This window comes from Hyperolius riggenbachi, chromosome 4, assembly GCF_040937935.1.
Source record: "Hyperolius riggenbachi isolate aHypRig1 chromosome 4, aHypRig1.pri, whole genome shotgun sequence".
NCBI classification, from domain to species: Eukaryota; Metazoa; Chordata; class Amphibia; order Anura; family Hyperoliidae; genus Hyperolius; species Hyperolius riggenbachi.
In genome coordinates this window covers 96,358,414-96,380,902 of record NC_090649.1, presented here as the reverse complement: position 1 = coordinate 96,380,902, position 22,489 = coordinate 96,358,414, and the positions used below count along the sequence as shown (strand labels likewise).

Sequence of the window (22,489 nt, the reverse complement as noted above, 5' to 3'; positions counted from 1 at the left end):
ACTGTAATCAGCAGAGCCCACCTCTGACACCGTAAAGGATTTGCTGCTGTTGCAGAAGTAAACACAGGGTTTATGAAGGCAGTTGCGCGTTGTCGGTTTGTGTGATTTTATGAGATAATCCACCGATATGGGCTTTTTTAGAAAGAAACGCCGGCCAGTCCTTGAGAACGAGAGCCAATAAATGTTTTAAAGAATCACAGAGTGGGTGGCGGGTGTGAAAATGTTTCGCAACTGCAAACAGCAACCCTGTTGTGAAGAGAACAGCTGTGTTCCGAGCACAGGTGTGCTAATACAACAGTCGTTATTCATCTCGGAGCGCTGCTGTAGCCAGGTTTACTGAGACACAGCTGACCACATAATGCAGGAGACATGGCACTTCTGAACCGCGCTGTCATCTGTGCATTAAACAGCGTAAACACAAATACAAAGATTATTTATTATAATGCTGTGGGCAGCGTAAAGGAGCCGGAGCTCTCTATTTTATACATAACATCTTATTCAGAAAAAGGGAAAGCTAAGTAGCTCCTGCACCTCAGTCACTAAAGAAAAAGAAAATATATGTTTTTTTCCCCCTCACAATTAAAGCCCGAGCAATTTGTTATAATTGCATTTCATAGAAACGCATTATGTTAAGAAAAAAGGAAAAAAGAAAAAGGAAAGAAAAAGTCGTTTTCAAATATTGCAAAAAGACCTCTCCTTTCTTTGCAATGAGACAATGTAAATTTTCTCATATTGAGACTGAGGGGGCCCAGGTTGTACTTGATGTTGTTCACTATTAACTTTCCTTTGTTTCTTCACCTTCTGACTTTGTCTCTTAGCTAAACGACTATACACAATGTACATTGCATGAGAGTGTAAATTGCCCAATCAACTCATATCCATAGGGCACAGGCAGGTGGCATTGCTCAAGAGTGCCTAGTTCTGAGGGCCCCATGAAAATTTTGCTATGGGGCCCTATAGTTCCTAGCAACGCCACTGGCTGCGTCTGCAATATTTACCTTCTCCGGCTCCAGCGCAGGTGCAGTAGCGGCTCTTGGCTCGGATTAGGCGGAAATAGCAGAAGATCCCAGTCGGGTCCACTCTACTGCGCAGTTGACTTGCGCCTGTGCAGTAGGTCGGCCCTGACTGGGATCGGCTAGTTTCACCTGATCCGAGCTGAGAACTGCTACTGCACCTGCGCTGGAGCCTGGACGGTATATATTTACATAGTCGCCGTTTGGAGCGTCCTAGAGAGACCACCGTGGGGCGGAGGATGACAGGGTAAGCCTCAATCGGATCCAGGGGCTTTCCCCTCCCCAGTGGCCCTTTTTCTCATTACAGGTTTTCTTTAACTCATGATTTCTTTCTCCTTAAGTGACTTAACTCAGGATTTATATCCGCTTATCTGTTTATTTCATGGATTATCTCTCCTTATTTTTTTTATCGCATGCTGCATGCATTAGCTCTCCTTAAAGCCCCATACACACGCTCAACAGCAGCACTTTTATGCAGCACAATTATCAAACATCTTTTGTTGTGAAACAAGTTGAACAACCCAAAAAAAGTTGCTTGCTATTGTTCACACAACTGATAAGACTAATAAGACGTAAATCCAACTGTTGGATTGACGTCTTATCAGTAAATACGCGTGTATGGGGCTGAAGCCTCAGGCGTGTGTACAAAGGAGCTCTGACGTGCAAGCGATCTGCCAGGCAGATCAACCCACCCAGCGGAGGCCGACTGCTTTGAAGACACCGCTCCCTCGCCCGTCACATGACATCACACACGCGCCACTCTGTCAGGGCTCCACCCCCCACCTGGCAACAGAGTGCATCATTAGTTACACTGCTGACTTTGCATCTATACAGCCCAGCGATGCCCCCCAAAGGGATTGGGTTCCAATCCCAAAAGGGTGACATTCATCAAAGATGTGTACCCAGCTTTGCAGTTAAGATGAAAAATAAGTAAGCTTTTTGAATCATAATTGGAGAGCTCCTGTCCACTGATCCACTGTACCATTTGAAGGTTTTCAGGCTCTGAGCATATCGGACAGGCTGGGGGAGAGCGTTCCAAAGGAGAGGTGATGCTTGTGAGAAGTCCTGGATGCAGTAGCGAGAGGAGGTGACCAAGCTAGAGGACAAGTCCTGGGAGGAGCGAAGGTTCTGGGTGGAATAGTATTTGGAGGTTAATGATGAAATGAAAGGAAGTGACAACTTACCGTATTTGTCGCCGTATAAGACGCACTTTTTCTACCCCAAAAATGGGGAGAAAAAGTCCCTGCGTCTTATACGGCAAAGGCAGGGAATCCCCGACTTAATAACGCCCACCGATACAGAACCGCTGACCCGCTGCCGTTGGGGATTCCCTGCCTTTCTGTGCCTGCCTTCCCCGTGCATGCCTGAGTCTCCTGGCCCCCCGGGTGGAGTGTCAATAGCGGCGACAACTTACCTTTGGCAGGCTCCCGCGCTGATCCCAGTCCCAGGAGACTCAGGCAGGTGGGAGGGAGGAAGGCAGGCACGGGGAAGGCAGGGGGGCACACGAGGACACATGGGGGGCAAATAAGGACACCCAGAAGGACATATGGGGGGCACAGGAAGACATATGGGGGGCACAGGAGCACACATGAGGGGGCACAGAAAGACACATGAGGGCACATCAGGACACATAGGACACATGGGGGGCACAGGAGGACATATAGGGGCACACAGAAGGACACATGGGGGGGCACAGAAGTGCACATTGAGGGCACATGAGAACACAGGAGGACACATGGGAGGCACAGGAGGACATATGGGGGCACATGAGAACACACAGGAGGACACATGGGGGCACAGAAGGACACATGGGGGACACAGGAGGACCATGGGGGCACAGAAGGACACATAGGGGCACATGAGGACACACAGAAGGACACATGGGGATATGGGGGCACAGGAGCACACATGAGGACACACAGAAGGACATGTACAAGACGCTCCTGGAATATGGACGCACCAGGTTTAGTATTTCCCCCCCCCCCCCCTGGTTTTTGCCCTCTAAACCTGAGTGCATCTTATATGACGGAGCATCTTATACGGCGCAAAATACGGTATGTAGAGCTTTGTATGATAAGGTTAGGCGTTTTAACTCCTTATCCTTTGCGTAATAATAGGTAGCCAATGGAGAGATTGGCAAAGAGTGGCTGCATCAGACGACAGGTAGTAGAGGTGGATGAGGTGGGCAGAAGAATTCAGTAGGGCCTGGTGTGGTGTCTGGTTTTTGGCAGACAGCAGAATAGAGTGTTACAGCAGTCAGGACAGGAAGATAGGATTAGAGCATCCATAAGCATTTTAGTAGATAGTAGAGTAGCAGAGATAGTAGAAAGACTGCACTCTACTCTCTAGCAGTTAGCCAAGTACAGCAGTGATGTGCTTCTCTTCCTGGGTAACCATTGGATGTCAGTCACAAGGGAGGTGTGGCTTTGGTGGGTATTGTATTTGATTTCATTCTTTTGTTTGGGTTTCCTGTATATTCACTGTAGTGGCAGATTGCAGTCAGAAAGGAGCCATGACATAAGGCATGTTTGAATTTTCTGCTTGGATGCACAAATAGCAATATTTCTCAAACATGAAATCTGTACTTATTGGTGTTCTGTGTAAAATGCAGACAACCCATCGTAGATACATGATAAAGGGTGCCAATGAAGTTTGGGCGCCAGAAATAGCCATTAGTACAATATCGGTAAAATTACCGATATTCTGCTATTGGGCAGTGCCAACTCCATACATTTTACAGATATTTTACTAACGCTAAACCTAATCCTATTCTCAAATGAGCTCCCCCTCTACCAATGCTTAACCCCAACACCCCCCTTCCCACCGATGCCAAACCCTAACCGACCTCTTCTGGAATGCCTAACTCTAACTGACCCCTACCAAAGCCTAACACTTACCATTCCCCCATGGGTACTTAACAGAAACAGACTGCCCCCCCACCTCCACTGACCCCTAGCCCTAACCAAATACCTAACCCCAACCAACCTCCAACCAAACCATACCTAACCTTGACCATCTTCCACCTCAAATCTGCCAATATCCACACCACTTTGACTGCAATGAAGCCACAATAACCATAACATTTTGGGAGCCACTGATCTCTGAGAGTCTCTATAGGCGCTCACATCAGTTGTGGCTATGAGGGGAAATTTGGAAGCCGGAGGTTCGCTACTTGTAGCTGCAGTTTGTATCGCGAGTGGCCCGAGCCAGCAGCTGCTATTTTATCTTGTGCCTCTGGTGCTGCTATTTTATCTGGTGCCTCTGGTGCCAAATTTCCACTTATTGTCCCCACCTATGGGGGGCACAAATTTCCCCGGTGCTTACCCAAATTTCCAATCACCACCCTATCTTCCTGCATGAATAATTATACAGCGGACTGCACTGATTAGTACAGGAATATACCTGCACTAGTCAGATAACTTGCATACCCAGTTATTCTCACACAAGCTGTGAATGTGCTGACAGATACAACCAAGGTAATAAATGCAACATATTCCAGGACAGACTGATATATATCTCAGAAAAACCATACGCAGTAAATCCAGGTTGCCCTCCATTTATTCCAAAATGTAGCATTACTAACCTTCATTAATTCTTTATATGAACTGATATGACTCAGATGAGAGTCTAAGGGCTTGATTCACAAAGCGGTGCTAACCTACTTAGCACGTCTAAAGTCTTTAGATGTGCTAACCAGGGTGCTAAGTAGGTTAGCACCGGATTTCTCAATTGATTAACCTACTTAGCACCCTGGTTAGCACGTCTAAAGACTTTAGACGTGCTAAGTAGGTTAGCACCGCTTTGTGAATCAAGCCCTAAATCTTTTGCTTCATAATAGCAGACAAATAATCTAGGCCAAATCAAAAGGCAGTCTCCAGGCCGAGATATAAATACACCATTGATAGCTTAGAAAGCAGAATGTCCAGATGTTATTATTTATAGTGTCAGATGAGGCTTTTGCAACTTGCGTGTTCACTGTATACATGGAAAGATTTTTACACTGATTGTGTCTTTTTACATACTTCTTGCATTGAAGAAAAAAATGTATACTTTTTTCTTTTGGTTTCTGGAGAATAAAATCACGTTGCAGTTATATGTCCTTGTATTCATTGAAGTCTTTGCGACGTGTAACCTCAGATCCAAGGCCTTGCAACCTGTACCCTCTGATCCATGGCCTTGCAACCTGTACCCTCAAATCCAGGACCTTGCGACGTGTACCCTCAGATCCAGTGCCTTGTGATGTGTACCCTCAGATCCATGGCCTTGTGATGTGTACCCTCAGATCCATGGCCTTGTGATGGGTACCCTCAGATCCATGGCCTTGTGATGGGTACCCTCAGATTCAGGATCATGTGACTTGTACTCTCAGATCCAGTGCCTTGTGATGTGTACCCTCAGATCCATAGCCTTGTGATGGGTTCCCTCAGATCCATGGCCTTGTGATGGGTACCCTCAGATCCATGGCCTTGTGATGGGTACCCTCAGATCCATGGCCTTGTGATGGGTACCCTCATATCCATGGTCTTGTGATGGGTACCCTCAGATCCATGGCCTTGTGATGGGTACCCTCAGATCCATGGCCTTGTGATGGGTACCCTCATATCCATGGTCTTGTGATGGGTACCCTCAGATCCATGGCCTTGTGATGGGAACCCTCGATTCAGGATCATGTGACTTGTACTCTCAGATCCAGTGCCTTGTGATGTGTACCCTCAGATCCATGGCCTTGTGATGGGTACCCTCAGATCCATGGCCTTGTGATGGGTACCCTCATATCCATGGTCTTGTGATGGGTACCCTCAGATCCATGGCCTTGTGATGGGAACCCTCGATTCAGGATCATGTGACTTGTACTCTCAGATCCAGTGCCTTGTGATGTGTACCCTCAGATCCATGGCCTTGTGATGGGTACCCTCAGATCCATGGCCTTGTGATAGGTACCCTCAGATTCAGGATCATGTGACTTGTACTCTCAGATCCAGGGTCTTGAGATGTTTACTCTCAGCTTCTGTGTCTGGTTTACTCTCAGATCCAAGGTCTCATGATGTGTACCCTCAGATCCAAGGCCTTGTGACTTCTACCCTGTGATCCAAGGCCTTGTGACTTCTACCCTGTGATCCAAGGCTTTGTAATATATACCCTCAAATCCAAAGCCTTGCGATGTGTACCGTCAGATCCAAGGCCTCGTGACTTCTACCCTCAGATCCAAGGCCTCGTGACTTCTACCCTGTGATCCAGGGCTTTGTAATATATACCCTCAGATCCAAAGCCTTGCGATGTGTACCCTGAGATCCAGGCTCAGGGTCTTGTGATGTGTTTTCCCAGATCCAGGGACTTCTGATGTGTACTTTTAGATCCCACACCTTGTGCCATGCTGTAGGTACATCCGAATGGTTCAGCAATTCTTGTAACCTTAATAGCTTAAATGACTTCTTTATTTCTTCAGGAAAGAGCAAATATATTCCTCTTTTTTTTTTGGTGCAAGAATACCCCATTTATTTCCTAATTCATCTCATTTCTGCAACAGCTGTGTGAAGGGGCTGCTATTTTAGTCTTACTTGTACGCAGTGGCTTTTCTTCCTTTGGCTTTTCTTCCTGCTCTGATAAATAACAAACCACAGCTGGTGCAGCTATTTTTTTTCCCCGTAGCTCTGTTCATTTGCAGACTTTTCGTTCAATAGGTAGAACAATGGCAGATCTGGGAGACTCTCATTAGACTGAGCAAGAATAAATGAATATTGAGGAAGGAACCGGAAAAAGCGTATCTCCTTGCCATAATGACAATAAAATACAGGCTTCTTCACTTTAGCATGCTCTTATTGTTCTATAACAAACAAGTGACAGCAAGTAATGGGGTTGGGCTTCATCCATTCCCAGCACAAGGTTGCAGCGTAGACATCGGTGGTCTGACTAATGTCTCAGCCATCAACTGCAGAGAACCTGCATCATGGAAAATCCAGTTCACTATAAGAAACACAGAGTTTTTCAGTGCATAAGGAAAACTTGGCTGTCGTAATCCAGCCTGCTCCTCCATGTGGTATGGTGTGCCAGATAGTGTAGTGGATCAGGGGAAGCTCTAGGCTCGTGGTGGCCCTGGGCAAAGAAAGAATCGGTGGCCCCTTTGTCCGCCAATGTCAATGCACGGCAAATGGCCACGTTCATTGCTGACACTGCATAGCCACCTTGTACTCACGACACATTTTTGCTGAAATTTGATATTGCTTTTCACCTCTGCCCCCACTGTCTCAGCAAGTGGCGTCTTTTCTCCATGCTGACGGGGGCGGGGCTGATGGGGAGAACCTCCCAGGGACTAGGCTGCAGACAGGGCCTTTACTTGTGATGCAGGTGCTAGCCCAGCACACAAATGTGGTGTCATTGTGACCTGCTGCGCTGCAGCGACGTGTGCAGCCATAGCGACCAGGTTGTCCCTTTGTGAATGCATGTGGTGACCCCCCTGGGATTGGTGGCCCCATGCACGTGCACAGATGGCACAAGCCTAAGGCCGCACCTGGATGTCACACTGACTCAGCAGAAGTTTAAAGAAATTAGTTACGTTTTGTTTGATACTAGGGTTGATTGCAATCTGCTAATTACGATTACGCAAAATTTCCCATACAATTTTGCAATTATGGCCATGCGTAATTGAGATTTGGAAATTGCATAAGTAAGTAAAATTTCACATAATTTTTGGGTGACTTTAGCGGTTAATAACAAAGCCCCCATGCATTCTATCATCACCAAAATTGCTGTGTGAAGGACAATAGTGGGAACAACAAGGACAATAGCAGGAGCATTTTCTCAAAAACTACAAGGTCTTTTTGAATTTTGTTCCCTTGTTCTCACTATTCCTATAACATGCATAGCAATCTTGGTTATGATAGCTTTGCTATGAACTGCTAAAGTTGTTGTAGTTATTCCCCAGCTTTTGAGACAGTGGGCAGAAATGCATTCAGGGAAGGTTTCTCCCCACACACGTCTCCATAGCCCTGCTTGCTGCTGCTCACTGATTTCCTACTGTGATGTGGAACCAAGTGTATTGAAGGAAAGGTTCAAGCAAAATTAAAAAATGAGTTTCACTTACCTGGGGCTTCTACCAGCCCCATGCAGCCATCCTGTGCCCTCATAGTCACTCACTGCCGCTCCAGTCCCCCGCTGGCAGTATGCCGACCTCGGAGGTCGGCGGGCCGCATTGCGTACATTTTTGCGCATTCCCGCTAGTGCAGGAACATTAACACATACATTTTTACGCGTTGAACCAGTAATGCGTAAAATGTATGTGTTAATGTTCCTGCACTAGCAGGAATGCGTGAAAATGTACGCAATGCCGCCCGGCGACCTCCGAGGTCGGCAAACTGCCAGCGGGGGACGGGAGCAGCAGTGAGTGACTACAAGGGCACAGGATGGCTGCATGGGGCTCTTAGAAGCCTCAGGTAAGTGAAACTCATTTTTTTATTTTGCTTGGACATTCCCTTTAAGAGTTTTCTTATCAAATGTTACAGACATTTGGGTTTAGATTTTCAAACTTGAACCTATGGCATTCAGAAAAAGAATTGACCTTAACCTAAACGGGAACAGCAACATTAACTATTTCCACCTGCATTGTACCCAAAAAAAGATAAAGGATACAGTGATAGAAAAAAATTGTACCTATTCTTGGCCTCAACATTGGCATGTGTGGAACAAAGGAACCACAAAAATACCTACATTATGTAGTTAATGACTTTAAAGACAACTCCAGTGAAAATACTACACTTGATCTTAGCCAAAAGGCCGAGAAGTGCTTCATTTTTATAATAATTATGTATAAATGATTTAGTCAGTGTTTGCTCATTGTAAAATCTTTCCTCTCCCCGATTTACATTCTGACATGTATCACATGGTGACATTTTTACTGTGGGCAGGTTATGTAGCTGCTGCTAGCAGTTTTGGCCGTTAGAGACAGCTGTAAGCAGCTATTTCCTGTCTGTGAACATTGTTACAATGTGGCAGTTTGCCAGGAGCACCATGGTCCTCCGAGCTTCTTGTGGGAGGGGTTTCACCACAATATCAGTCATACAGCGCCCCCTGATGGTCTGTTTGTGAAAAGCAATATATTTCTCATGTAAAAGGGGGTATCAGCTACTAATTGGGATAGTTAAATTCTTGGTTGGAGTTCCTCTTTAAAGCACACCTGAACTAAGAGGGATAGGGTGGCTGCCATATTTATTTCCTTATTAACAATACAAGTTGCCTGGCTGTCCTGCTGGTCTCTTTCGCTGGTGTAGTCTCTGAATCACACACCTTAAAGGAGTCATCAGGGGATATGAGGACAATAAGTGCTACTTACCGGGGCTTCATCCAGCCCCAAGCTTCCAGCATGTCCCTCGCTGCAGCTCCGCGGTGAGCCGTTCGCCTGTGAACCTTCCCGGTCCCCGGCGTTGGCATCAGGCTGACCTGGAGGTCGGCCTGTACTGCACCTATGCGAGCGGCGCTGTGAATCACCGCCACGTGGACCGGAGCATACTGCGCAGTGCTGGGAGCTTGGGGCTGGACGAAGCCCCTGGTAAATAGCACTTAATGTCCTCATATCTCCTGATGACTCCTTTAAAACAAGCATACATCTAATCCAGTCAGACATCTGATCTGCATGCTTGTTTAGGGTCTATGCCTAGGAGTATTAGAGATCAGCAGGGCAGCCAGGCAATTTGCATTTAAAAGGAAATAAATGTGCCTCCTTATCCCCCTCAGTTCATTTATACTGGGTCTACACTGGGACAGCCGCCAGCAGGGGCAGAAAAGGGAAGGTAGCGAATGTGCCATTCATTTTTTGCGTTGCCCCTCATGGCTTGTGGAGCAAAATACAGAGTCATACTTTATTTAGAGAAATCTTATGAAATAATTCTGGGCCCTCTAATGATGCAACAAGAAGAAACACTTGAAAACATGTGAAAGAAAGTGAGGTTCACACATATTTTAGACACTTGAGAAGTTAAGCAGAGCTCAGATTTTCTGCAGGTGGAAAAGAAACGTATCAGGAAGTGTCTTCACCAGACAGAGCTCTTCAAAGACAACTTCTTGTTATTTCTGTAAAGATCTTTCACTCCTGACTTAAACTTGAGACTTAACAGAAGAAGGTTAATTGGCTTGTGGAACGCTTTCTCTTCAAGAAGATTTTATTCTAGATTGTATAATATTATAAAACAGCCGATCGTAATGTTAAAGGAAAAATACATAATTAGTTATTGGCAAAGTAGGCTCATGGAAACAGATTCAATGTATAGCTGTCAGGTTGAAGTCTAGCAGGAACAGACTGAGAGGAAGGGCAGATGCAGTGCGAAGGAATCTGTTGTATGCACTCAAGAGTCCTTTCTGAGCATACACTAGATTGTGCAAGATCTTTAGCTAAAACATGCATGGCTTTATTCCTACAGAGACATTCAAAAATACCTGTAGTATTATTATTAGACCCATGGCCCATAGGCAATTAACTTTTTTAACTGAGTTATCCGCTAGGAGATAATTTTCATCTTCTCTTTAAACTACCTTTTTGACATGGTACAATTGAAAAAGTACCCAAAAGTTGGTAAAAAACGTGTTATCAAATTTATTCTGAGGATTTTCTTGCTTGCTGGTGGCTTAAAAGGCATTTTGTGACAAGTTGTGAAAACAGCACCTAGGAGAAAACTCAGGAGAAAAAGTGAATTGCATATGGGCCTAAGTGGTAAGGTGGTTCTCCAAAAACATATAATAGCAAATTTATCGGCATCAAGGGACAATGGAACCGCTGCTGAGAAGAACAATGTCCAAAAGTTCAGAAGTCAGGCATACATCAAAGGTCAGCGCAGGTTTAGAAAGTCATTGTATGTAGGGAATGATAAATTCGTCACCACAACACATCAAATGCTCAGAGGAAGGTATCCGCCAAACATCAAAACTAGAAAAGGCTTACCAGCTCCCAACAACGCACATTATAAGGTTGTAAAATGGCTCAGGTCACAGATAACATCCAGGGAACATCAGACGTCGTGAAGATCCAGTAGACATCCGTATGAAGGTAACGTTTCAAGAATTTATATAGGAAAACAAAAACGGCAATATCTAAGCGTAACCCGTTTATTTAGATAAAATTTCTTTAAAAGGCAGTAGATATAAAAACAATAACTCACATACGGGGCCCATAAACAGGGAACCCCGGAAGATTAGCGCGCATGTAATGGTCAATCGTAGATCAATAGACAATGGTGCCGCCTGTTACCTTCCCCAGGAAAGGTAACAGGCGGCACCATTGTCTATTGATCTACGATTACATTTTGACCATTACATGTGTGCTAATCTTCCGGGGTTCCCTGTTTATGGGCCCCGTGTGTGAGTTATTGTTTTTATATCTACTGCCTTTTAAAGAAATGTTATCTAAATAAACGGGTTACGCTTAGGCCCGGTTCACATTAGCGGTGGCCATCCGGAATCGCCGTGCCGGAGCCGGACCGCTTGCAGAACGGACGGAACGGACGCACGGCATAGCAATGAAAGCCTATGCGTCCGTTCACATGCGTCCGTTCTGCCGGACCGGAGCCGGACCGGATCCGGGCCGGATCCGGACTCCGGCGTCCGTTCCAACATGCGTTTTTTTTTGGTCCGGCTCCTCCGGCAGCCGTATCCGGGGCGGAGCCGGACTGCACCGTCCGGCCAATACAAAGCAATGAGAGCCGGAGAGCGCACAACACACTGGCTACAAAAACCGGACGTTCTACCCCACTTCCTATGCATTTTGGATGGGGACCACATGGGGACCACAGCGTTCAAAGAGTGGGGCAGCAGCGATTTCATGCTGGAGCTCTTTTTGGCAGCAACATGTCTGATATGTCTGACAAGGAGGCGAACAACAGGAAGGAGAGAATTCCCAGGTTTACGAGTAAAAAATGCCTGGATCCATGGTCCCAACTGCAGTCTCTGTATCCACGGATGGTCTCCACACGTCCACTTGTCTCCAACAATGACCCCAGACCCTTCTGCTGACCTCCCAGACCCCAGGTATTTACAGGATGTGTATCTCCTTAAGAAACCGGATCCGGACCGCAACCGTGTTCACACCGCACGGAAACCGGATGCAAACGGACCGGATCCGGATAGGAACCGTACGGATCAGGTCCGGTCCGGATACGGTGCGGTCCGGACATCCGGTGCGGTTTTTACTAAACCGCAAGTGTGAACGGGGCCTAAGATATTGCCGTTTTTGTTTTCCTATAAAAATTCCTGAAACTTTACCTCCATACGGATGTCCACTGGATCTTCACGACGTCTGATGTTCCCTGGACGTTATCTGTGACCTGAGCCATTTTACAACCTTATAATTAGTGATGGGTGAACAGTGTTCGCCACTGTTCGGGTTCACCCGGATGTTGGCCTGTTCGGGTTCGGTTCGGCACCCCCCGAACACCTCATGGTGTTCGGGAGGGTGCTCGGGCACGCTGCCCGAACCCGAACAGGCCTTCTTTGTTCGGCCGAACACAGCCGTGTCCGGCCGAACATAGCCCCCTATAGGGTCCCAGCATGAAGGGAGAGCATGCCCTGAGCGCGGGGGGGGGGGTCGGAAATGCCCCCCACCTCTCCCCGCTAAGCTCTCCCTTCTGCCGGTACCCTATAATTAAATTTAAGTGCCCAAAAGTACCTGAGGAGGAGGAGGGCAGGAAGAGGGAAGCCGGAGTTCTTGGGCGCTAGTACCATCTGGTACTTCCGCCCTCTCTTGACGCACTTCCTGTTTACATTTGAAGTCGCTTGAAGAGTGTGCGCAGAAGTACCGCGATGACGCGTACGAGGGTACGTGTCATCATGTAGATGACGCGTACCCTTGTTCGCGTCATCGCGGTACTTCTGCGCCCTCTTGACGCGACTTCAAATGTAAACAGGAAGTGCGTCAAGAGAGGGCGGAAGCACCAGATGGTACTAGCGCCCAAGAACTCTGGCTTCCCTCTTCCTGCCCTCCTCCTCCTCAGGTACTTTTGGACACTTAAATTTAATTATAGGGTACCGGCAGAAGGGAGAGCTTAGCGGGGAGGGGTGGGGGGCATTTCCGACCCCCCCCGCGCTCGGGGCATGCTCTCCTTTTATGCTGGGACCCTATAGGGGCCCCAAAGGGACATGTTCGGGTTAGGTTCGGGGTTCGGCTCGAACATGCCGAACATCAGGGGCATGTTCGGCCGAACCACACCGAACCCGAACATCCAGATGTTCGCCCAACACTACTTATAATGTGCGTTGTTGGGAGCTGGTAAGCCTTTTCTAATTTTGATGTTTGGCGGATACCTACCTCTAAACATTTGATATATTGTGGCGAAGAATTTATCATTCACTACATACAATGACTTTCTAAACCTGCACTGACCTTTGATGTATCTCCAAAAACATAGTTGAATAACTTGAGTAGTTAAAAAAATGTTAATGAGACCTTACTTTCTTATATGATGAAATACATAAAATTATGTACAGTGTTATTGGCAGCTTACTCTTCATTCTTCACTTGCTTTGACATATAATAAAATATACAGATTGCCCAGCAAGCTCATGGTGAGCATGAACTCCTAGGAGTGTGTAACGGGCTAATAGGGATCAGGGCCGGGCTGAGGCGAGAGAGGCTCCAGCCTCAGGGCGCAGTGTAGGAGGGGGCGCACAACACACTAAGCCGTCATTCCCCTATTTTGTTTGAAGCAGAGAGAAATAAGAACCTTTTCTTATTTCTCTATATACATGGCAGTGACTGTAAGCCAGATAACTAGAGATTAAGGTGTTGGGGGTTTTGGGGGCCCTGGGATGCCTCTTAGTCTAATGGGAGGGTGGGATAGAGGGGCGTACGTTGGTGTTTCAGCTGGAGGACCTTGTCCCGGCTCTGAAAAGGATCAAAAAGCCCTCTCACTAAAACGCTATGCAAAACAGAAGTTTGACTTCTTAAAGAGACACTGAAGCCAAAAAAAAATATATGATATAATGAATTGGTTGTGTACTATGAATAATTATTAGAAGATTAGCAGCAAAGAAAATATTCTCATATTTTTATTTTCAGGTATATAGTGTTTTTTCTAACATTGCATCACTCTATAATATGTGCAGATTACACAACACTCAGCATTCAAAATGAGTCTTTCAGAGCAGTCTGTGAAGTAATGGACTCTCCTCTAGCAGAGGAAAAGTAAACAGTTCAATTACAGTTGAGATAATAAAAGTCAGATAACAGCCCTCTCCACCACTAACTTAGTCGGAGAGCTTAATAGCTTTTTTGCATAGAGATAACAACTGGAGTTTCTCAACTCTTCCTGTACTGGAAACAATTAGACTGATGTATCTGATCTTAATGTTTTTTTTCTTAGCTGTACTACACATACAAATCATAATATCATCATTTTTTTTTTTTTCGCTTCAGTGTCTCTTTAAATCAGACGGTATTTGAGATAATTCAGGTTAGAGTGAGCACATGAGGTCTCCCACAATGCATCAGTGCTGAATATGCAAATCATCTCTTTGTTGTCCCTGTGAGCTGAAAACACCTCCAGAACACTGGAATGTAATGATATGTCATCTTGTTAATTGTACAGAGTCACACTAATCCAACATGCATACACACTTATTCAGACTGATTGATCCTCATTAGCGCATGCCATGGATTAATGTGGCTCTATAGGACTTTAAACACCCAGAGTTACAGATTGCCCATCAAGCTCATGGTTAACCAGAACCAGAACAAACATCTGACCTACAATAGTCTAGATAAAGGAGCTAACAGTTAGATCTATATGTAGTAGATGAAGGCTGGCACCGCCTATGTAATAAAGCTCTTTATTGTTCAAATAAAATAAAACACATGACAGTACAGAGCTTGAGAAAGGAGGACATTTCTCAGAAACATCGCTGTAACTGTCATTTGCTTCATTTTATTTAATACATAGATGGTGCTGGCCTTCATCTACTACATTGGAATCGTTTGAAGAGGAGTGCTGCCATTCCTTTGGACCAGGCATCTAGGGATTCTGGAGTGCCGTCTGATTCATAGCAACAGTCAGATCTATAGCATATGTGTCGAACTCCAGGTCTGGAGGACCAGATCCATGGCAGTGTTTAGGATGGAATGAGAAAAAAAAGGAATGTGTTGTACTTGATGGACCACGCCTTTCCTGATTCAGACCCATCAATTAATTTGAGCTGCATCAAAAATGTGTGAGGTCCCCGACCATAAAAGAACTGGTTTGACATCCCTGATCTATAGGGAGGACTATAGCAGTTTTAAACGACGGAGACACAGCTTAACAATCTTTAGGGGTTGTTTCAGTTGTACATTTGAAATACCCATTGTAGAGACACACTGCTTGGCTCCTGGTTGAACAATGTATATCGCTTTGTGGAGAAAGGAGAGGGAGACACATGAGAGGATTCATGCTGTGGGAACCTACTTTGAAGTTCCTACTGGGAACAATAGAAAGTGGGGTACTAAGGAAGACAGCCAGGCAGGCATTACAGATGATTTTACTGGGAAAAGTATGTACATATGTAGCTGTACTCTACATCATCATGATGTTCTGACTATTAGGGGGTGGAGCTCAGACAACGCTCTGATAGCTCCGCAGCCTACAGCTCTGGAGGTCTATGTTACAGGAAATGGGTGGTGTAGAAGCTTCTAGCCAGTACTTTAAAAATTGTATTTTATGTAAAAAAAAAAAAAAAAAAAGTGCTCCACTCCTTCTTAACCTATACAGAAACCAGTATAGCAGTACCGCATAATCATAATTATCAGTTCTGATTAACCCCCTTGCCGTTCCAATTATTGCGGCAAGGGGGCAGCAAAGCCCTTTTTTTTTTTTTAAATCATGTAGCTAGCCTAGCGCTAGCTACATGATAGCCGCTGAGCAGCGGCATCCCCCCACCCTCTCCGATCGCCTCCAGCGATCAGAGTAAGCAGGAAATCCCGTTCAGAACGGGATTTCCTGTAAGGCCTCCCCTGTCGCCATGGCGACGGGGCGGGATGACATCACCGACGTCATGGCCGTCGGGACATCAGAGGGAATCCCGATCCACCCCTCAGCGCTGCCTGGCACTGATTGGCCAGGCTGCGCAGGGGTCTTGGGGGGGGGCGGCTCGGCGCAGCGGGTAGCGGCGAATCGGCGGTAGTGGCGGCGATTGCGTACCACACGCAGCTAGCAAAGTGCATGTAGGGAAAAAAATTGCGAAAATCGGCCTAGCAGGGCCAGAGCAATCCTCCTGCGCGAGTTACCCCGAACTCAGCTCGGGATAACCGGCAAGGAGGTTAAAGGCCAAAAACACCTTGACCGGTCTGTGCTATGTAAAGCAGGCCCGGATTTACCTCACAGAAGCCTATAGGCACAGATGTGCTGGCACCTTAAACTTCGCCCTCCATGAACCTACAAACCACTATCAAACTGCATCGCATGTGTGCTGGCTGCCCAAGCTGTCACTTCTCCCTTACTTCCCTTGCCCATCATAGGTAGCTACAGGTGCCCCTTAGTATTAGGTAGCCAGAAGAACCCTCAATATTAAGTAGCTAGAGGTGCCCTAAGTATTATGTAGCTAGAGGAACCTCAGTAATAAGTAGCTAGAGGTGTCCCTGACTGAAGGGAGATCTCATCAGTGGAATGCCAAGAGCAGGGTGAGCAACCTCTCATTTACACTCTCATTAGGACTCACAGGGAAGAAGGGAGGCACTCAGGAGGGGAGGGAGCCACTTTTCCATCATGAGGCGCCTGTAGGCGTGTGCCTACAGTGCCTTATGGTAAATCCGTCCCTGATGTAAAGAATAATGATTAGCATTAACATTTTACACAAGGCACTAGCATGCTAAAAAAACCTCTTTCTGCCCATCGCATTTATTTTACCTCAGTCATTCATAGAACTTGTATACAGATAAAAACAGACTTTGCCAGAGTGTCTTTGGCCGTATTTTGGCTTTAAATAATGGGGAAAAAAATCTAAAAGTGTTGTTTTGATACCAGCTACTTGGAAGAAAAATGTTATTTTCAAAGCACAAAGTTTGAAAAGACTTTCTTTGCAAGGACAGCGTGTTTGAAAGAAGTACGTTCATGGATTTGTTTGCTAATCATGAGCTATTGTTGATTTAGAACTGTGAAAGACAGAAGAGGTGAGGACATCAAGTGATTCACGTAAGGAACACCACAAGGATAGTCCAATACACAGTGACAGAACAAAGAAAAACAAAGTTAAAAGAACGATCATAAAGATTGTTTGAAAACAGACACATTTTCACTTATCATGCATTTCAGAACTACTTGTCCTTAGTCTTTATTTTTATGTCCTCAAGGTTGATTATACTTAAGAAAAAGCACAACATCTTTTTCAATCTTTGTAATCTTTATAGAATAGAACAATAAACAGCACAAGGTTGGTAGAAGAACACATTAGTATTTCAGATCTTCTACAAACAGTTCCATGCCTAATGCTTGTGAGACACTAAGTAGTCATAGTCTCCATATAAGAAGAACCTTTGTTCCTATTATTACAGTATTTTTTGGACTATAAGACGCTCCTGACCATAAGACGCTCCTTGGTTTAGACTTAGAGGACAAAAACAGGGGAAAATATATATGTATATTAAATCTGGTGCATCCATGGAAAAGGGGCATCTTGTGGATTATGCCCCCTTTGTACCTCATGCCCCCTTGTACTTCTTGTGTCTCCCTTGTGTCCTCCTCTGTCCTCTTGTACCTCTTGTGTCTCCCTGTGCCCTCCTCTGTCCCCCTTGTACCTCTTGTGTCCCCCATGTGTCCGCCTCTGTCCTCCTCTATGCCCCTTTGTGTCCCCCTGTGTCCTCCTTTGTCCCCCTGTGTGCTCCTCTGCATGGGCACAGTACAGGGAGTCCCAGACATTGCATCGGTCTAGAGGTTCGCATTGGCGTTCACAAGTCAGTAACTCCCTGCATTTGGACTATAAGAGGCAGTTACTTTTTTCCTCTACTTTTGGGGGAGAAAAAGTGAGTCTTATAGTCCAAAAAATACAGTATTTATTTATATAGCACCAACATTTTCTGTAGCGCTGTACATAGCACAAAACAAATAGTGGGGAATAGAGATGGCCGGAAATGACCATTTCCGATTTATCGAGTTTTTCAATACAGGTATGTCATTTTTTGCATCAGAAAATACAAAAAATGACAAAAAAAAAATCGAAAATGTGAAAGACTCTTGTGATTAGTCTAAAAATACTGCAGTAATCTGATTTGTGCAGAAAAATTCTGCATTCTCTGATTGGTCCAATGCGTCTGAGTTCTGTGATTGGGCTAAAATTACAGAGTTGTGGTAAATCGGATTTCTGCAGAATTCTGATTTCCGTTTTCCGATTTCCCATCAGAAATTACGCTTTCCGATCGAAAATGCGGAAATTTCAATTCCACAGAATCCGAATGAGCATCCCTAGTGAGGAGCACAGTTACAAGAGTACAAATACATAGTTGATGTGTGGTTTGAGACATCCCCAATACTGGTACATGTGCATATGATAAATGACAGCAGAATAAGAAACACTAGGAGGAGGTCCCTGCCCTTGCGAGCTTACAATCTAGAGAGTAGTTAGCAACCAGTGAGGTATTTCTTTTTCCTTTTACTTATTAGAATTATCTTAAAGGCACACTGTAGGGGAGTCAGGGGAAAATGAGTGTAACTTACCCGGGGCTTCTAATGGTCCCCCGCAGACCTCCTGTGCCCGTGCAGCCACTCACCGATGCTCCGGCCCCACCTCCAGTTCACTTCTTGAATTTCAGACTTTAAAGTCTGAAAACCACTGCGCCTGCGTTGCCGTGTCCTCGCTTCCCCTGATGTCACCAGGAGCGCATGGCGCAGGCACAGACCATACTGGGCCTGCGCAGTACGCTCCTGGTGCCATCAGCGGGTGTGAGGACACGGCAACGCAGGCGCAGTGGTTTTCAGACTTTAAAGTTTGAAATTCCAGAATTGAACCAGAGGCGGGCCGGAGCATTGGGGAGTGGCTGCATGGGCACAGGATGCCTGCGGGTGACCATTAGAAGCCCCAGGTAACTTCAACTTATTTTCCCCTGAACCCCCTACAGTGTCCCTTTAAGGAGAAAGGGACGTGACTAAAATAAAATTAGAAAATATTCTATATGTCATTCATCATATACAGTGAACCCCAGATTTAGGGGTAAACAAATTATGCCTCCTCACCTCAGGAGAACTTGGATAGGGCCCATCGAGTGGCAATGCCCCTCTCCCAATTTTCTCTTGGTGAACTCCACGGCCATATAACCCATAATTTAGGAGTCATATTACAAATGTGGCCATCATGATACCCCATCCAAAACAAGTGTGGGCACACCAACACCTGTTGAGGTGGATGGACCTCTGTATCAGAGAGAATGAGAGTATGTAATTCGGGTCTCCCACAGCACTGGGCCCCCTTGCAGTTGCAGGGACTGTTCCCCTTATAGTTGTGTCTGTGCCAAAATAATCAACAGTTACAAAGATATGACAGAAGGGCCTATATGCAATAACTTTTTCTCCTGAGTTTTCTCCTTGGACATAATTTCTTTTCTTCTCTTTGAAATACCTTTTCAGCACTCTGCGATAGAAAAAGTACCAAAAAGTAGATGAAAAAGTACTGTCAACATTATTTTGAGGGTTTTCTTGTTTACTGCTTGTTTAAAAGGGCAAGTGTGAAAATATCAACTGAGAGAAAACTCAGGAGAAAAAGTGAATTGCGTATGGGCCAAGGAGAGAACAGAACCTACCCAAAAGAACTTACAACTTGAAGAGGAGAACATAAGATTCAGTAGAGGAAGGAGACTGCACCAACTAGAAGTGATGAGCGTTAAAGTGGATCCGAGATGAACTTTTACTCATTACATAATTGTGCTCCCTTCCTATTGTTTATAGGGCATTCCTCAAGCCAAATACTTTTTTGTTTTGTTTTAATACTCTAATTCCCTATAAACTAAACAAGCCACGCCCACAGGTTTTCAGAGAGCCAAGGCAGAGGGGAGGAGGGAGGAGGAGGGGGGATTAGGTTTTTTTCACAGGCTGAGTGTTCAAGATGCAGATAAGCTTGCCTCTGTGTAATGTTCACAAACACCATGGCTGCTGTCATTGTATCACAGGAAGAAATAATCATATTCTATTAAAGCTGTTTGCAGCTAGATTTGCTGTGTAAACTATCTAAACTTTAGATAAGATATGTAGACAAGTTACTTGTTATAGTTAGTTTTTCATCTCGGATCCGTTTTAAGCTCCATACAGATATTGAACTGGGGATGAAAGAAAATGTAACATTAATTTTCACAAAAAAAAAAAAACATTTTCACAAATTTTCCTTAAAATTAAATGTAAAATTAAGTTTAGCAACATTGTTTAATGCTGTATTCTTTAAATGTTCACATAAGTGTAGGCCAAACATAAATATATGGGCTCGCAAAAATACATACATGTAAGAATAAACTATAGGTGTACCTTGCTGGATGTAAAAATAGCCATCTTCACCTTGTTTCGAATTTAGGTCAGAAATCCGCAAAAAATATAACCTTTCGTAGCAAAAACTTACTCACAAATTTTGCCTGCTAAGGCCTACATTAAATGACCAAATGATTAGTCATCGTGATTGTTTTTGGCAAAAGTCTGATGCCTGTACAGGCACATCTATATTCTGTACGGATGAAAATAGCTGGCAGTTGGCCTCTGTGGAATGTTTCAGCTGATTGCCCTATTTCTGGGCACAGCAAAGAACCTCTTGTTTCTCTTCCTTCTCCGCTATCATAGAACAATACTAACAGCTGAGCTGAGCTAGGCAGGACCAGAGCCTGTAGGGGCCCTCAATTCTCCCCCTTTAAAGGGCATCTCTACTGGCGTGCGACGTGTATCGGGTATCACCCCTAGAGGGCTAATGAAAAGTGGAGCATCCCTTGTCATTGTCACCTTTATTATTATTAAGTATGTATAAGTGCTGACATCTTCTGCAGCACTTTAAACAGTATGGGCGCATGTCACTAGATGTTCCTTTAGAGGGGGCTAACAATCTAACCCATACCCTAGTCATATGTCCATCATAATCTAGGGCCAATATAGGGAAGCCAATTAGCTTAGTGTATCTGTATGTTTTTGGGATGTGGGAGGAAATTAGGGAGCCTGGAAAAAAACCCATGCAGACACAGAGAGACCATACAAACTCCATGCAGATAGTGCCCTGGCTGGGATTCAAATTGGGATCCCAGAAAGTGCAATCCTCTACAGGTGGCCAGGAAGGGGGAGCCAACAAACATGGGATCCGCCCCCAGGACCAATAATAATCTGCATGGTTTTGGGAGTGGGGGGTATGTTGTAAGGGTTATTGGGAAATTCTCTGCCACCCCCTTATAAAATATCACAAGACAGAAGTAAAAGTTTTTGTATTTTTGTCTCCCACTGTAATTTAAATCAGAACAAATGTCTCAATCATTGTGATCCATCTAATGGGGACTATCTACAGTATCCGGGTGTTTGAAAAGTCTATATCCGTCAGTCATCTTTCTTCAATTACATTCCCTTTGACAAACCATCCACCTCTGTTGTTTGCTCGGTACAGCACTGAGCAAGAGATTTGGAATTGGCGTATTTGTATGTCCCACCAGGCCTTTCAATTGGTCCATTGTCCTGAACCAAAGGGAATGCTCAGCAGCAAATACACACACGTTTATTCTGGAAATTCAAATAAGACCCCCTGAAGCATATATGAATTACCAGCAGGCATGTATTCCAGTTTGCCAACAAAGATTCAGAAAATACAGCAATAGGAAGCCCTGGATGGAAATTCAAATATGTGAATATCAGAAGAAAAAAGGAGCTTGCCTTGCGGCACTCACAGATCCAGTGTATGTCTCGGTGGTTGACAACACCCTCTCCTCCAAGTGGAGTAAACACTGATGCGCTCCATGAAAATGATGAAGGAAGGAAGTTGATCTGTGGTTGCAAAGAATGGAGAACGTGCACCATACAGTCTTTTTTCGATATGGAAGCCTATTTATTGTAATCTACACAAAGAATACAAACAATGGTTGTTGTGATGTAAGGATAGGGACTCCATATACAGGTCACATCCCGTCAATGGCGCTATGGAGAGGGGTTCAAGGTGTGGCTGCTTGGGCACTAGGAGTCGTTCCTAACAGCTGTTTCGATCTTGTGTGTAACGCGCTTTTTCACATGGAGGCCACTCAGTACAACAATCACCTAAGCAATGTGTCCTGTTCCGGCAGCAGCTGTAAATAATGTATATGTATTAGATGAGTGCTGGACTTTGAATTACTCCTGTTATCTAAAGGGACATTGATATTTCCCCGATGAAGGGACCCTGAAATGGTCTCAAATGTTGGTACCTGTCACATATATTCTTAAAATAATTTCTAACTATAACTGTGTACTTTTAAGGATTGCAGATTGTTCTCGATGACTTGGGGCTGGTGACATTACCCACTGTTGAGGGTCCGTGCCCTCAGTCTAACCCAT

At 45.1% G+C, this 22,489-nt stretch overlaps 1 pseudogene; it reads right to left on the bottom strand.

The window, feature by feature from the left end:
* Positions 1 to 8,630: 8,630 nt before the first annotated feature.
* On the bottom strand, positions 8,631 to 8,795 carry LOC137505838 (U2 spliceosomal RNA; annotated as a pseudogene).
* Positions 8,796 to 22,489: the final 13,694 nt, after the last annotated feature.